Here is a 10,613-nt window from a genome sequence, read left to right on the forward strand (position 1 = left end):
AAACAAAGCATCAGTGAGCTATGGAATATCAGATGGGATGCCGCATGTGCATTTGAAGTATCAGAAGGAAAGGAGAGAGAAAAGGGATCAAAAAATATATTTGAAGAAATAATAGTCAAAAATTTCTAAATTTTTTACACATTGCCCATTAGGATGCCATCATTTATTTATTTATTTATTTATTTATTTATTTATTTATTTATTTATTTAGAAAAGTATCAAGTGTTGGTAAATCACAGATTGCAAGGACCTTGTCAGCTTACAATCACTTATTTTTTTATTTTATTTTTTACGCCTACACGGTTTTCCTAGGTGGTCTCCCATCCAAGTACTAACCAGGCCCGACCTTGCTTAGCTTCCGAGATCAGACAGGATCGGGCTTGTTCAGGGTGGCATGGCTGTCGACCATACTTATAAGCATTATTCGCAAAACCCAAAGAGTAGAAACAACCCAAATGTCAATCAGTAGATGGATGGTTAGCCAAAATGTGGTATATACATACAATGGAATGTTCATCTTTTTAAAGGAATGAAATGATGAAATATGCTAAAACATGGATGAACCTTGAAAACATTATGCTAAGTGAAATAAACCAGACATAAAAGGAAAAATATTGTTTGAGTCCACTAATCATAGTAATGAGGTACGTAAAATAGGTAAATTCATAGAGACAAAGTAGAATCGAGGTTTCCAGGAGCTGGAGAAAGGGAGAAAGGGGAGTTACTGTTTCACGGGTACAGAGTTTCAGTTTGGGTTAATGGAAAAGTTCTGGACGTGGGTGGTGGTGATGGTTGCACGACAATGTAAATGTACTTAATGCCACTGAATAGTACACTTAAAATGGTTAAAATGGTTAATTTATGCATATTTTACCACAATAAAATAATTTTAAGTTTGTTATCACTGTTTAAGGATTAAGCCATGCTATATTTGCAAGTGCAGGTCATTCGATGATGATGATGACAAAAAACAAAGAGCTTGGTTTTATTCAGTTGTGTGATGTGGCATCTGTGTTCGTTTCCTACAAACTTTTAGAAACATAAATGCTCGTAGAAATTTAAATTACTTTTTGCCTCTATTAATTCCTAATGAACGCTTTCTACAATTAAATGAATAATAAAGAAAAAATAAGTCTATTCTAATATTTTCATTTGTCCGAGCTTTCTGATTCCTTCCTCAGAGCCATGCCAGGGAAGTTGTAGCAACTGAACTTTATTTTTTGTAGGCCATTATTTTGTCCAAGCCTCAAGAATCCATCCTTGCAGTGGATTGCTCCAGGCGTCCTTGCCAGGACAGTTTAAATCAAGGAAGAACACTCCTATGTCAATAAATTCTCTGCTATCCACTCGCCAACCCTTGTGCAACATCCTCAAGGTCTCCTGCCCCTGGCATGTCCGGGTTCTTGCCTACACGAATTAACCAGGGCCTTTGACGCCTTCATTAAACTATTTCCTACTGTAGCAGGGGTATATTTCCCCTCCTGTTTAAGCCAAAACCTGGCTCTAGTTATCGTGGAGACAGTGAGTAGAGATAGGAAAGGATCTTGAGAAACGCATTAAGAAACTTAAGAAAATAAGAACCGCATTACACTACAGCCATGCTACCCTGAATGTGCCCGATCCTGTCTGATCTCGGAAGCTAAGCAGGGCTGGGTCTGGTTGGTCCTTGGATAGGAGACTACCTAGGAATACCAAGTGCTGTAGGCGTAAAAAAACCCCCACATTACAAGGCAGGCTTCATGTGAGGTCTTTTCATGGTCTCCTGGCAGGGTGAAGTTCTCTGCTAGCAAGAGGAAGAGGGCTGTTTCTGCTCTGTTAGACCGTTAAAATCAATGTAGTGACTCAATATTCTCAGACTTATCCACCCTGTCCCAGGCTTACCATCTTAAAGTTTTCCTAGAAGGGCCTTGACTTTGAGGTGGGGGAGACCTGTTGAGGCTTTGTATTCTGTTATTCTGTCTCTTTTTGTCTTTGACACATTATGGCTAAATTATTGGTTTAATATTAAAGACAGTATTCCTGTACCTGAAGGGGATAAAGTTTATTAAACATTGCCATGGAGACCTTGAAAAGTTCTCAGTGTGCTTGAGTTGACTGCTGGCTACCCTGAATCTGTCATTTTCTTTTTTCAAGACTTCCAAAGCAGTCCACAAAAGCCAACGAATTCCCCATTCCTTATAATTATTATTGCCTCCATGTTATTCAAGTGCACAGCTACCACATAACCCAAAGCTTCTTTCTTTCACCTGTACTTCATCGCAGGTGAGAGCCAATTGTGTTGCTGCTGGATCTGTAATTACCACTAGCAATCGGGTCCTTATTTCTGTCCACTTACAACATTCTCTCCAAAGGGATCCAAAGTAGTAATTTCTCAATACTTCTGGATTGTTCATGTGTGACTGCCAGGACTCTTTCCACAGGCATCACAGATTTCGGTGTCAGAGAAGCCCTAGAGCAAAATTTAGAGGTTCATATTGTAGACTGAGGTACTGTCAGATTACACCTTTCTGGAGCTGGTCCAAGCCTATGTGGACCTGGTTGTTTGTAGCAGTGGCTGGAGTAAATGGCAGGGCCAAGATGAGAAATGATGCTCAGGAGTTCTGGTACACTGGAGGCTCCGCCTCCAGCCCAGTGCTCATATATAAACCATTCGCAGCCTATTTATTCAAAGTATTTACGTGAGTCAAGGAGGTCAAATTGGAGGTCAAATTTTATTCACCTAATCAATTTCCTGACTACTCTTTCATCTCTGTAGTTCTGGTACTGAGTTTGGTCTGAATCTGAGGACCATGACCACAAATCCATTTTTCAGTGGATGAAAGGAAAAACCAGACTAGAGATTCTCAGACTTATTAATATCCTTGCCTTTAGCTAGATTATAAGCTGATGGCTTTTATTCACCAGCATAACTTTGAACAGTTTTCAGCATCAGAACTCTGTCTAAATAGTTTATTTCCCTGTTCAATTATTAGATATATAACATATTAATTATATGACCTAATACATCCACACAAAAATCACCAACATTTTCTCAACAAGTTTATTAGTGATGGTACCTTCTGACTTAAAAGTAAGAGTATGGGGGAAAGGAGGACAGATTCAATTACTGTCAACATTTTTAAAAAAAGTTATCATTGCTTATTTTTCAAAACATTTTTTAATGGAAAAAGTTAAACATACACAAAGTAGAAAAGATAGAATAGCAAATCCCCATGTACCCACCAGCTAGCTCTTGGGGGTCTTTACCAAGACTCCAAAGGCATCTAGAATTCCAGGCATGCTTTGTAGGTAGACACGTTGTCCATTGCAGGAGAAGAATGTTTTTCTTACTATTCCCATCTCGGCTTGAGTTAGTGATCACATTGCCCTCCCTGGAAATGGATTTCTTCCCCTCCTGTGGGTTTATTTGCTTGGATTCTCTTTAATCAGAGCGGGTCAAGGCCAGAAATGAGGAAGGGTCTAGCCGTGCCCACCAGAGGGAGTAGTGTCCTCTTGTTTTTCTGTAATTCACTGTACATTGGTGCTGATACTTGTCAGAGTTTTATTTAGCTCTGTTCTTCTCCTTCTGTTGGAATATCATTCGCTTTTCTTGGACTGTGGAATGTGGTCCATGACCTTCACAACAGGCTCCAGCATTACTGTTTGTAGTACTTCACAGTAAATGAATTGGCATAATGTCGATGACCTTACTTGTACACTGTTTGATTCTTGCATTTCAATCAGTCTAGGCTGCTCACTGTTTTCTATCTTAGTTCAGGGAAACTAGAAAAAAAATTGCTTTGAAATAGAATTTTTTTAGTATGTTTTTCTAATGAAACTCTGTGATGGCCTTGATTACGTTTTTTTCAAATCTCCCATCTCACTCTGTTTTCACACAGTTGTTTTTCACAGTCTGGAGGACAGAAAAATGTGCACTGTACTCTATGCTGATCGGAATCCATATTGACCTCTGAGCCTATTTTGGACACTTCCTCTGAAAGGATATATTGGCAAACTGCAGTGTATGAGTGGGAGAGCTAGCAGGTTGGTCTGGGAGCAATATATAATGAACAATTAACCATGCTGAGAAGAAGACCCAGGGGAGATACAATAGCTGTCTGCAAAAGCTGTATTGAAATCTAACCATGACCAGTGGGGGAAGTTAGAGGAAGGCAAATTTCAGCCTGTAAGATTAGATTAGGAACGTCCATTTAAACTTGGGATCTCATAAAGAAGTGAATTCTCTCTAGGAGTCAGACAAATGCCAGATAACATCTTCCAGGTATATACTTATAGAGGGGCTTCCCAATAATAACAGCAAACCTGTCTAGAGCACTTATTTTGTGCCAAGCACTATTCAAAGTACTCTTCCTATATTACGACAATAGTCCCCCTTATCTGCCATTTCACTTTCTGCAGTTTTAGTTATCTGCTGCGGTCTGAATATATTAAATGGAAAATTTCAGAAAATTTCAGAAACAATCTATAATTTTTAATTGCATGCCATTCTGAGCAGTGTGATGAAATCTCGCGCAATCCCGTGCCATCAGAATGGGATGTGAATCAGCTCTTTGAGCAGCTTGTCTATGCTGTAGGCACCGCCTGCCCATTAGTCACAATAATAGCCATTTTGGTTATTAGATCGACAGTCATGGTTTTGCGATGCTTGTGTTCAAGGAACCCTTATTTTACTTAATAATGACCCAAAGCACAAGAGTAGTGTTGCTGACAATTCAGATAAGCCAAAGAGAAGCCGTAAAAATGCTTCCTTTAAGTGAAAAAGTACAGTATCATAAGATATTTCGAGAGAGTGAGAAACCATATTCATATAACTTTTGTTATAGTATGTTGTTATAATTGTTCATTTTATTATTAGTGTTGTTAATTTCTTACTGTGCCTAATTTATAAAGTTTATCATATGTATGTATGTATAGGGAAAAACATAGTATATATAGAGTTCGGTACTATCTGGGATTTCAGGCATCCACTGAGGGTTTAGGACCATATCCTGCATGGATATGGGGGAACTACTATAATTTAATCTTCATGCTAGCCTGATGAGATAGGCACTTAAGTTCCACAGGCCTTTATCCAAAAGCCATGAGATCAGATTTTTAAAAAAATTCTTTGGATTTGACAAAGGTATATGACACATCTACTTTATGTTAGAAAATACTCCCATAGGACTGTATTTCATAATCAAATACATTAATATTTCTATGGTGAAGTATGTGAATTTTTACATGAAATGAAATAAATACCTTTACATGGATTGGGTTAGATTTTTCTGCCAAATGAGTTCACATTAGTTCTTCTCACCAAATAAGTTTTGAAGTAATTTTATGTTTATGGATTCTGATTGGTAGATAAGGGAATATGGACTCATTTTGCTATCCCTACTTTACAAATGAAGAAACCGAGGTATAGAGATTAAATAACTTGCTTGAAGTCATACAGCTTCCACAGAGAGAAGCCAAGTTTAAGTTGTGCTCTTAACCACAACATGTGCTGCCTCTCACTATGCTCTGCCTCCTCTCATTGAGGAGTTGGGTGAATGCCCCTGAATGTCTCTCCCAATTTCACTAGTCTTTGATTTCTTGACCTCTGACTTCAACCTGCCTCAGGCTCTTCCCAGAGAAGTACCAGGATCTCTTCTCCAAGGCCAGACAGACACCTGGCAATGTTCTCTTCCTACTTCAAGCGGACTGTGTCTCTCAGGAGGCACTTTAGTGTAATTGCTTTCCAACCACTAGCAGAACCAGCTGAAGATACAATTATGTGTCATCATGATTTGTCTTCTGTGGCCTTTCATTTTATATCTTTCACTACCACCTGTTACCCAGAACAACATATGAACCTCGATGGCTCAGGTTTGCCCCCTTTATACCCATGTTTCACATTTGATTTTTCCCAGAAAAGGAACTAATGCCTTTTAACTTTTCTTCTACCATTTAGAGATGTGTTGTGGACTAGTAGAAAGAAAATGGATTTGGACATCCAAATATCTGAGTTTAAGTCCAAGTGTGCAAACTTGGGCACAGCAAATTAACTTTATTTATCAATTTGTAAAATGGGGTAGATATACTTATCCAGGGGTGAATTCAGGTTTTATGAAGCCTGAAGTTTACACTCTTTAGGAGAGCCTTTTTTAGACAGAAGAATACAAAATTGTGAATAGACATTGGGTGGGTACAAAATGTTTTTGTTTAGAAATAATGCTCACAGCCACATCAGGGGAAGTTTGATGCATTGGAAGTTGGAGTGGAAAGAAACAGTCATCTTAACGAAGGCTGTTTTTTGTATAATTTGCAAAAATCTATGACGTGAACATATTGCTAGGCCCATTTCCTGGAGTTAGGAAGTAGTCCATTTAGTGAGGGGTACTGAAGTTTAAGATTCATTAGCACTGTGGTAAATTTGCTTCTGTATCAACCTCACAGAATTGTAAGAATTAAATCAGAAGACTAAATGTATGCAAAACTATTTTGTAATGACTAAACATTGTGTGATATTTATCATTATTTTGATGCCCAGAACCAAGCATAAGTAAATGATAAAACATGGAATTTGCTCTTGCCAAAGTATTATATAGGCTTATTGCATTACCTTTCCTTGGGCCTTTAAAAAAATTATCAGAATAATATATGTACAAAATTTTTCAAACGAATCAAATATCGATAAAAGGAACTTGTAACAAAAAATTGCAGTCTTATGTCCCATCTTTTGTATTTTCTATATCCAGTTTCCAGAGCCAATACATCTCTTCCATATTGCTGAATAATATGTATAATATTTCTTTTTCCTGTTTTATCAATGTTAATTTTACCTAGTGACTTTCTATTATGGTAGATAAGGATTTCACTTTCTTCTTCCCATTCTCCCAATATAGTTATAATACAGTTTTTATGACCATCATAATATGAAATATTGTTTGCAGCTGAACTATAGTGGACTATGATTATAATTCTTTTAATATACATCTTTCTTATTTTCCTAGAGTTAACTGTGCCATTTTTTTCATTAGCTTAGTTTTTCATTGTACCTGTACTTGATTTTCTCCACTATCCACAATAGCATTTTTTTATGTTTTTCCACACAACTAAATTCCCCACACTGCAGAGTCATCCATTCCTCTGCTCTAGATTGATCTTTTCACTCTCTAGGAAACATGCTGGAAATTTCCTTCCCTGTCCTAACATGCTGGAAATTTCCTTCATCTCTCTCCTATGTTGATTTCCTGTTTCCTGAATTCCTCATCTTTCTCTTTCTTGGTTTAGTCCCTTTTTTTCCCTGATGAATCTTATTCTTAATTTCCTGAGGAAAGGTATATGGCAGGTAAATTAACTGAGACTCTGCATTCTCAAAATGTCTTTATTCTAGCCTTATAATTACCTGGTGGTTTAGATGGATATGGAATTCTAGGTTTAAAATCATTTCACTCAGAATTTGGAAGGCATTTTGTTGTTTTCTAGATTTCTGGTATTGCTCTGAGAAGTTATGCCTTTCTAATTCCCAGTCCTTTCTACCTGATGACTTTACGCTTTGGAGGTGATCTAAAATTCCGCAATAGTATATGTGGTAGATTAGATTATTGCTCAAAAAAATTCACTGTTCTCCCCCTCCCCATTTATGTAGGTGACACATACTTCCTCGTTTTTTGATTCTAGGCTTGGCCACATTACTTACTTTGGCTAATGGAATAGTAGTAGATACGTTGCAAACACAGGCTTAAAAACACTTATGTGGTTAAACTTGCTATCTCATGCTATGTCATTAGAAGCAGCAGAACATGCTGATGACTAGTCCACTGGTTCTAGGAGGAGGATGAGTAATACATAGAATGAAGCCCATTAGTCCTAATCAAGCTCAGCCTAAATCAGCAGAGCTGCCCAGCTGAGCTCAGTTGAGATCTGCCAACTCTCATCTGACTCACTGATCAATGATAATCAATTACTGTTATTTTAAGCCACTGAATTTTTGGATGTTTGTCATGTAGCATTTTGTGGCAGTAGATTTTGGCAACAGAAATTAGTATCTAATAGGTATTAGAAATTGGTATCAGTAGTAGGATATAGACACAAGAAAAATAAAACAGCATTGATTTTGGCACTTGAATGGTGGGCATGAGAAGGCTAAATAGGAAGCTGGAAAGAAAATGGATATTTGTGTTATGTAGAGTTGAAATATTTTATAAATATTTGGTAACTTGGAAGTTAGAGTGTGTACCTAAGATATTTGGATTTGTACCAAGAGGTCTTGAGACAAAATGATGAAAGTGTGAGCTAGTTGGATTTAGCTGCATATAATAAGACTATCAGAAAGAGATAAGTTCATAAATGAACCAGACAGTTTTCAAGGAAAATATAGATGGAACAAAGGGCCCAGGAGTTCTGGAACTTGCTGAGTTGGAAAATAAAACTTTTTCAACTCCAACTGGCTATTTAGTGGCAAGTCAACTATTTTGGGCCTCCTCTGTCCTAGAAGTCTCAGCAGTTCATCCTCACGGGGTTAGATACCTGTGCTGGCTATGGGTTTGCCTTTTTTTACCCACAGAGCTTCAGCAAGCCCCACTATCTGGGGGCTCAAGGAATTCCTGATCTATCGTCATGGACTTGCACACAGCAGAATATCGACCAGAGGATCTACTTCATACTGAAGGAAGCATGAGAGCAGGTCCACGACTATGGGATCCACTGGTCATTTCACATACATATTACTTATAAGGAGGCAGTCTCATAAAGCACTGGAATGGTTACTAAGACACAGCTATAGCTCCAGCTTAGAGACAATACTCTGCAAGTATGGAGTGCTATCCTTTAGGAAGCACTATATGCATTGAATTGTGTCTTTTATATGGTGCTATGTCCTCAGTAGGAAGAATACATGGATTTAGGAATTAAGAGGTAGAAGCAGGAGTGGCCCCACTTATCAGCACTCCCAGTGACCCAGTGGGGAACTTTGTGTTTCTTGTTTCCACAAGTCTGGGCTCTGAGGAATTAGAGGTCCTTCTGTCCACATGAGGTGAATTCTTGGCAGAAGACATATTGACCTATATTCTATGGCTGCCATGAGGGCCTTTTGGATGCCTTTTAGCCAAAGACTAGCAGGTAAAAAGAGGAGTCATCATCCTGGAAGAGATATTTGACCTTTACTAACAGGAGGAAGTTGGGCTATTTTCACACAATGGGAGCAAAGGGAAATGTGTGTGGATTCCAGGTGTTCCTCATGGAATCTCTTTCTACAGCCTTGCTTAATCTTTGGATGGATATGGGCAACAAATCCTGCTTGAAAAGAGTGTGATTACTAAGACCCCTCTAAAATTAAAGTAAGCTGCCATGAACTACAGAATCGATAGCTGAGGGGGAGGGGAATTTAGATTGGATAGTGCAGGTGGGAGAGGATGAGTACCTGTTGTGATCAAGACAAATGACAGCACCTGGGGCTATAGTTCTTCCCACTAACTTCCCTCATTTCTAACCGGGAAGAGAGGCCCACAAGAATCATGGAGAATTGGATCTGTGCAGGGCAAGAAGTGGACTTGGCAGTCATGGAGGCGCACTGCTTAGATGTCCCATTAAGTTAATCTGCCATGGAAAGCATAGTTGACTGACAGCCCAGCTGCCACACCTCTAGATCCAACACCAGGTAAACAGAGAGGCCATATTTCCCTTAGGTGACTTGCAGCCAGTAACTGAAAAAGGTGAGTGTGTTAGGGCCAGGCTATGCCTACCTGATGAGGGGCTCTTCTAGCAAACAACCTTTGGCTCAGAGACTCCCTTTTGGCCTGGCTGACACTTTCTCAGAGCTGTGCTGTTGTCTGAAGCTTTTCCTACCCAAGTCTCTCTTTCCTTTCTCCTTTCATGAGTATCAGACCTGCATTGTGATCTGAAGGTTCTCCCCACCTACTCCTGCTCTCTATCCCTTTATCCTTCACAGGCATTTCCCCCAGTAAATCTCTTGTACATCCAATCTCATCCTGATATCTGCTTAGAGGATCTATCCCATAGTGTTTTTTGGCAATAGCATTTGCTATACTATCACGTTGTGTAGTTTTCATTCATTGTGCTGAACTTGGGGGACTCTTTCAACTGAGGTATTCAAGACTTTCTGTTAGAAGAAATTTTCTTCTTTTAAAATCTTAACACATTTCTCTTTCTGGAACACCTGTGAGTCAGATATGGGACCTCCAGAATCTAGCTTCTAATTTTCCTATCTTTTTTATTGCCCATGTCTTTGTCTTTTTGTTACGCTTTATGGGAGACTTCCTCAACTTTATCACCCAACTTTTCTATCAGCTTATAAAATTCAGCTCTTATTCTTAATTTCTAAGAGCTCATTCTTATTTTCTAATTGTTTATTTTCTATAATATCCTTTTTTATTTCATGAATGCACTTGCCTTTCTTATCTATACAAGGATGTTATTTCTAGCTTTTTTGTCTTTGAAGTGTTCATTTATTCCCAACATTGTCTCTACTTCCTCTAATTGGCCTTTTCTGTTTGTTTTTGTGTATTTGGTTTGTTTGTTTGTTTTGTTTTTTTGTTTCTGCCTTTCATATAGGAAGCTTTCCAAGTGTCTACTGATTCTTGATTATCTGTTCTTATTTCAGAGTTAGGCACTGACTAGCTAAATGG

General features: G+C 38.4%; 2 pseudogenes; one reads left to right on the top strand and one right to left on the bottom strand.

Annotated features, from left to right (window-relative positions):
- Nucleotides 1-286: 286 nt before the first annotated feature.
- Nucleotides 287-406, bottom strand: LOC112480986 (annotated as a pseudogene).
- A 1,182-nt stretch (nt 407-1,588) lies between these two features.
- LOC112480883 lies at nt 1,589-1,707 on the top strand (annotated as a pseudogene).
- The last annotated feature ends 8,906 nt before the right edge of the window (nt 1,708-10,613 follow it).

This window comes from Pteropus alecto, unplaced genomic scaffold (genome assembly GCF_000325575.1).
Source record: "Pteropus alecto unplaced genomic scaffold, ASM32557v1 scaffold20, whole genome shotgun sequence".
Lineage (NCBI taxonomy): Eukaryota > Metazoa > Chordata > Mammalia > Chiroptera > Pteropodidae > Pteropus > Pteropus alecto.